We start from the raw sequence: 6,712 nt of genomic DNA, 5'->3' as shown, positions 1-6,712 counted from the left end.
CTGCAGCGGAAAGCCCTGTGCAGAGCCCGGAGTGCCCTCCTGAACCGGGAAGGCCGTCGCTGTGGAGCTGGGCCATGCGCTGGGCAGGCGATGTCTGCACTGGTCTCTCTTCCATGCTCTGCAGACATTGGAGAAACCGTGTTCTCTTCTTCATCCTTTGCAACTGGGACGAGAGGGGCTGTGCTGGCCTGTCCCTCATCCTCTCCTGCCAAATGAGCCTCAATGGCTTCAAGTCCTGCAGGTGCTGGTGCTGCCACTGGAACATCCATGCATTGGGCCAGGTCCTGCTGTTCCACCGGTTGCTGGCCAGGTCCCTGGATCTCAGCCTCAGCCCTGCACACAGCCTCACTGATGATGTACTGCACAATGTCTGCCAGGTCCACACTGTCCTCTGTGGGGCTGTGCTGGGCAGGTGCTGGGCGCTCTGCCTCTGCTGCTGCCTCCGTGTCTGTGCAGCTGGGCAAGCCAGACCCCTCCTGGGGACCTGCAGGGGCATCCTGGAGGTGCTCCTGGACCGAGGGGTTGATCCAGATGCTGTGGATGGTGTCTCCGCCTTGGCACCCCTCTTTGCTGTTCTCGTCTTGCAAGTCCATGCGCTGGGCCAGGTCCTGCTGTTCCTCCGGTTCCTGGCCAGCTGCCATGATCTCAGCCACAGCCCTGCGCATGGCCTCACTGACGATGCGCTGAGCTGTGTCCCACAGAGCCGTGTCGACGGCTGTGGGGCAATGTGGGGCAGGTGCTGGGCACTCTGCCTCTGCTGCTGCCTCGTTGTTGGTGCTGCGAGGCCAGCCAGACCCCTCCTGGGGACCTTTATGGTGGTCCTGCAAGCGCTCCTGGATCAAGGGAGTGACCCAGGTGCTCTGGAGGGTGTGCTGGCCAAGGCTGTGACTGATCTGCGAGCAGGAGGAGGAGCAGGACACATGGGATGGAGGCGGCAGTCCCGGCACTGCAGCAGCTGCTTGCGGCCCCGTCCAACCACCGGCCTCTCCCTCCTGCCCTGTCCTGTCCCTCCCCTGTGGCCTATGGAGTAAGGGGGGCAGCCCGAAGGGCTGGGAGTGGGTGTTCGCCTCCTCGTCAATGGGCATCTTGGGTCTCATCTATCACAGAGCTACAGTGAGCACCCAGGGGAGATGATGCCTCCTGAGAAGCTGCTGCCTCCTGAGAAGCTGCTCTCCTGGGAGTGAGCACCCCAGTGCTCTCGCTCCTTAAATACCCCCATGGTCAGGGCGGGGACCCCCGTGTCACAATGGCCTCTGGCTATGACGACCCCATGTCACAATGGCCTCTGGTTATGACGTCACAGAACCCGGGCGGTCGTCACGGAGACACCCACCTCCGGGCCCGGCTGGGACTGGCTGTGCGTGCCGTGGGGCAGCCCCTGCTTGAAGGAGGAGGGAGCAGAGAATGGCGAGGGAAGCTGTCCCCAGCACACAGGACCCCGTCCCCCAGAGCTTTGCTCAGAGACGCTGCTGCCTGCTCCACTACACCTGCAAGAATCCGCATTCAGAGCTTGGTTGCAGGACAAACCAAGGGCCACTCTACAGCCTCACCACACTGATTCTTTGTTTTTGTCGTGGTTTGATCGTGGGGAGACAATCAAAACCATGGGAGAAGGTTTCCCTTCACCCTTTTTCCCCCTTCCCCCTTCAGGCCACAGTAGTCTACAGTTAACCTCCACTCATCGCTAGACTTACACACTGGCCAAATTGGGCTATTGAAAGGTGAGCGAGTCTTCCTGATCACACCCTGGCTTTCCAGTTGATGAATCAATTTCTGAATAGGAATCCAAGAGTCCCGATTGGTGCGATACTGTCGACAATGCACCGTTGTGGTAGCAACTGGCACCTGCTGATCATCAACCATCAGCAGTCCTACAACAGAAGGACCATCTGAAAGACCAGGAAAATCAGACAGCTGTTCAATTCTCTCAGTGTCCACAGCTGCTATCCCAAATGCCCACCTATACCCTTCTGGGTCCTTAAAATACCCTCTCTTAAGGTAGTCTGTGCCAAGGATGCACGGAACATCTGGGCCAGTCACAATGGGATGCTTTTGCCAATTTTTTTCCAGTTAGGCTCACTTCAGCCTCTACAACAGTCAGCTCTTGGGATTCCCCAAGTCACTCCAAAAATACTGATGAGTTGTGTCCCCTTACAGCCTGAAGGAATTATTGTGCACTGAGCAGCAGTGTCCACCAAAGCCTTGTACTCCTGAGGGCGTGTTGTACCAGCCCATCTTATCTGTACCGTCCAGTAAACTCTGTTATCCCTTTCCTCTGCCTGGCTGGAGGCAGGGCACCTCTAATCTCGGTCTTCCACGGTCACTTGGTGTGAATTAGAGGTTCCTTCACAAGCACCAGAATCTCTTTTGTAAACCGGGGCAGCCCTTTTCCTAGAAGCCTGCCCTGTTAACTCGTGCACTCGTTCTTGAAGTTCCCCAGCAGGTTTATTGTGCCACTTACTCATATCTTCTCCCTGCTCACGAAGGAAGGACCACAGTAAACCTCTGATGGTGGCCTGCCTGTGTTCTCTCTCTCTGGAGATTGGGGACACCTTCTCTCTCTCTAGGGACTGGAAACGCTTTCTCTCTCTCTCTGGATATTGGAAATGCTTTCTCCTAATAGCTGAAACATTGGTTCCTACAAATCGAGAGTCATGTGTGTGTTCCCTGAGTGCTTTCATTTTTCTCAACAGCTTTTCAAAACATTCAACAGTTGTTTCACTCAGTTTCTCCACCCTGGAGACATAAGCCCCTAGGGGATCAGAAAGGTTTTCCTCAAATTCCCAGAGCCGCTCAGTCATGTCATTAATACTTTGTCTACCACCAGTTGACACGAACGTTCCTGCCAATATCTTAGCATATGGAGCTGGTGCACTCTGTGAGAATCTGCGCCACATAGACCGTGTACACTCAACTCTGTCTGGATTCACCCCCTCCTGGCTATCTGGCCCAAAATAGATAATCTCTCGTGCAGCTAACTCTCTCAGGAACTGGATACCTCACTCCGTAGCATTCCATTTCCTTGATGTGCATTGACAGTCATCCTTGTTACGAAACCTTGTTTTCATGGCTGTCAAGAGTCGGGTCCAGAGGGCCGTGGGGTTGGGCTCACTGGCAATTGCCCTATCAAGGGCGGAATCCCTTGACAGGGATCCCAACTGTTTGGCTTCTCCGCCCTCCAGTTCTCTTGTGTCAGCCCCGTCATCCCAGCATCGGAGCATCCAGGTTAACATATTCTCACCATCTTTACGAGTATATTCTTTTCGCAACTCTCTTAGCTCACTTGGAGAAAAAGACCGGCTAACGGTCACTTCCTCCCCTGTTGACACCCCGGGGGATGAATGTGGCCCCTTGCCATCATCTGCAGCCCGATTAGTCTTCTTAGTCGCTTTCTTACAACCGGCTACTGATGCCGATATGGGCTTAACATTATTGCTGGGCTTGTTTTTGCTACAACAGGAACAATGCCCCGTATTTGAGGAAGAAGCTTGAGCCTGTGTAGCCATGGTGTTTATGACTGGGGAAGTGGCGGCTGTAATAAGTGATGGTCAAAATTGTTAATGTTGAACAAATCGAGTAGGATTCAATTGTATTATGCATATTATTGTAAGCAGTAACTGCGCTTGTGCAAGTTTGATTATGTTTTGTAGAACCTTGTAGTAGTAGTTAAAGCCAATGCCATAAATAACAGGACTCCCAGATGGTGCCATAAATAACAGGACTACCAGGTGGTGCCATAAATAACAGGACTACCGGATGGTGTCATAAATAACAGGACTCCCGGATGGTGCCACAGATAATAGGACTCCCAGATGGTGTTACAGATAACAGAGCGCCCGGATGTTGCAACAGATAACAAAAGTTCCAGAGACGGAAATTCCCAGCACGTAAACGAGCGTATAACATATATAAGCACATACGAAAGGTTGATTTGGTGTGCCTGTTGGCGGAACTGAGCTTCCCCCGGTCACCCAGCGCTGTTTTGCTTAATTACCGCTTGCTAAATAAAATCGATTGATTGACTCAGAATCGATTTATTGGCTCTTATTTATAACAGCGGCCACAACGGCAGCCCCTTTTCCAGCCTCACCAGACACCGTGCAACTCTCATTGATCAAAAGATACACAAGCCTTCGATTTAACCTAATCTCTCCTAACAAATATATGAATACTAAGATATTTGTCAGGACAGAGATCAGTATCATAGTTCTTTCAAAACTCCATGAATATTCCAAGTGCTCAAAAACATCACGAATCGGCTCAAATGAGAAGGGAGAAGTATGCTGAGTCCTACTTTCCCAAGATTCACTAGCCCATTTAGCAAACACATAACTGGAATTTAGCTCTCCTGGCGGTCTCTCAAGGTACAGCAGAAAGGAGCAGAAACTCATTATTGGTTGCACTACCATAAAGTAAACCACTGCCAAGCCACAGAGTACCGTTATAAGCATGGTCCAGTTCTTTGTCGTTATCTAATGTAAAACTCTATTGACAAGAAACATCCAGGGAAAACATGGAATACTTGTGCAAAAGGTATCAAATAACTTACAGAAAATATACCACAGCATTTTTCAAATCAAAGTAATTCACCTCTACGTTAATACCACTATTCAATATTCTAAACACCCAGACCTGCAAGTCTTGTAATCCTATGAGTTAACACTGTGCCAGGAAAATTCAAAGGTACTGTTGATCAGTTTTAAAAACCTCCCGGTTTTTTTCCCCGTGCCACCCCACGCTGAGCCTGCCGCGTGGCCACGTGGAGCCGAGCCGCGCTCAAACAAAGACACGCCAGACAGCGACACCTAGTGCCCGCGCTGCACAACGCTGAGCCCGGCACATGGCCGCCGAGGCAAAGGCTGATAGCGGCAGAGAAACGGCAGGGCGCAGGAGCACGAGGGTCCGACCCTGCCCTTCTAAGTGCCAAAATACTAAAAATTTCTCAAGTCCCGAATTTGCCCGCATTCTCCACCAATTATCTGTCGTGGTTTGATCGTGGGGAGACAATCCAAACCGTGGCAGATGGTTTCCCTTCACCCTTTATTCCTCTTCAGCAACCCTCCCTCTCTCCTTCCCCCTCCTTCTCACTAGGATGTGGGGAGGACAGGAAAAGAGAAAAGTAAAGGAAAAGAGAATTGGGAAACTTGAAAACGTTTACTAAGACTAGGAAAACGAACACAGGGCAAAAATAACACAGAAACAAATATTGGAAAACCAGTCCTGAAGTCCAGCAGGATCCCACAGTTGAACCGGAAACAGCACGAGACTTCAGCTTGCAGGAACAGTAGAATGAAGGAAAGCAGTCCAATGAAAAACAACCCATGTACCGAGCAGCCCATGCAAAAAGAGAGCAAGCCAGTCCACGTGCTCTGCTTTTATAGGCAGGAAATCGTGAATGGGATGGAATACCCCTATTGGTCAGTTCGTGGCCACATGACTCGGGCCAGTTCCTTCCATTGCTCCCCGCTTCCGCTTCAGCCCAAAACGAGGGGGGGTGGTTCACAACACCAGGACGGTTTTCAACATGATCGTCATGAGTTTTCTTAAGTAGGTATGAGCCTCCTTTGAAGAAATAGGCTGAAGCCACATTCACAAGACCACACAGTCCATTTTCAGCAATAGAATCTACCGTTTCCCCCTTTAGTGACAACCAAGGTTCTCTCAAGGTGCGCTTTTACAGTACTTCTGAGCTGTTCAGTGACTCACTTGCTAAAGGAGGTGGCCTCATCCAACTCCCAGTTTTAGCCTGCCAGCTCTCCAATGCATTGCCTCTGCCACCTTCCTTCCACCGGGCCCTAAGTGCATTCTACTACCTGGTTAGGGAGGTGCACGTGCCACCGGTCCCAAAGCATCACTCTGGGGACCCATCATAGCTGGCCATTACCTCTCAGCTGCTGCACCAGCCAAACCTTTCTGGAACAGCAAACTCTCAGAATCTGCTCCAGGTCTGTAAGAGTCGGTCCAAAACCAGTATCTGCCTGAACATCGCTACCAAGAACAGACTGACAGTGACTTAGAGAGAGGCTTGAGGAGAAGCATTGTGTTAAACAGGTGTCTCCAACATGGAAGGCTACTGCTAACAATGGCTGCTGTGTGGAGTTTGCTTGCTGCTTCAGCCAAGCTAGCCCCCACCTCCTAAAAGGGACTGTTAGACAGGTCTCTCTGACCCAGGGACAACCACTGCCATCCAGAAGATGGATTCTTGCCTGCAGCCTCAGTCACACCTTGTCCCCCACCCGCTCCCTCGAACAAAGGATAACAAAAAAGAGCATGCCCAGAAGCTCGCCAAGGGTCCTGAGGCCACCCAATTGACCAGAGAGATACCCCTGAATGCAGGCCACGCAGGCACAGACAAGCGCTGGCAAGAGAGGTGAAGACTTTTCGAGCCTGCGCAGTTAAGCCCGGATTGAGAAACAAAGGCGGAGATTGCCCTGAAACAATGGGAGCGAGGGGGATGAAGTATAAAGATAGTTCCTGACTGGACGTCATTGAGATCTCCCCACCAGAGGATCCCAAACCACCATGGAGGACCGGCAGGACTCCATGGGACTGGACACCAGAGGGATGCCTTTGGAGCTCACCTGCTAGTAAACCAGTCCTCATTCCCATCTTTTCCTTCTTCTTTCCCTGTTTCTTTTTCCTTTCCCTTTTTCTTACTCTCTCGCTATCACGTGCCGCTTTATGGGCAAAATAATAAAGTAACACTGTTTGA

Source organism: Columba livia, unplaced genomic scaffold (assembly GCF_036013475.1).
Source record: "Columba livia isolate bColLiv1 breed racing homer unplaced genomic scaffold, bColLiv1.pat.W.v2 Scaffold_103, whole genome shotgun sequence".
NCBI classification, from domain to species: domain Eukaryota; kingdom Metazoa; phylum Chordata; class Aves; order Columbiformes; family Columbidae; genus Columba; species Columba livia.
Note: the sequence above shows the minus strand (reverse complement) of the source record.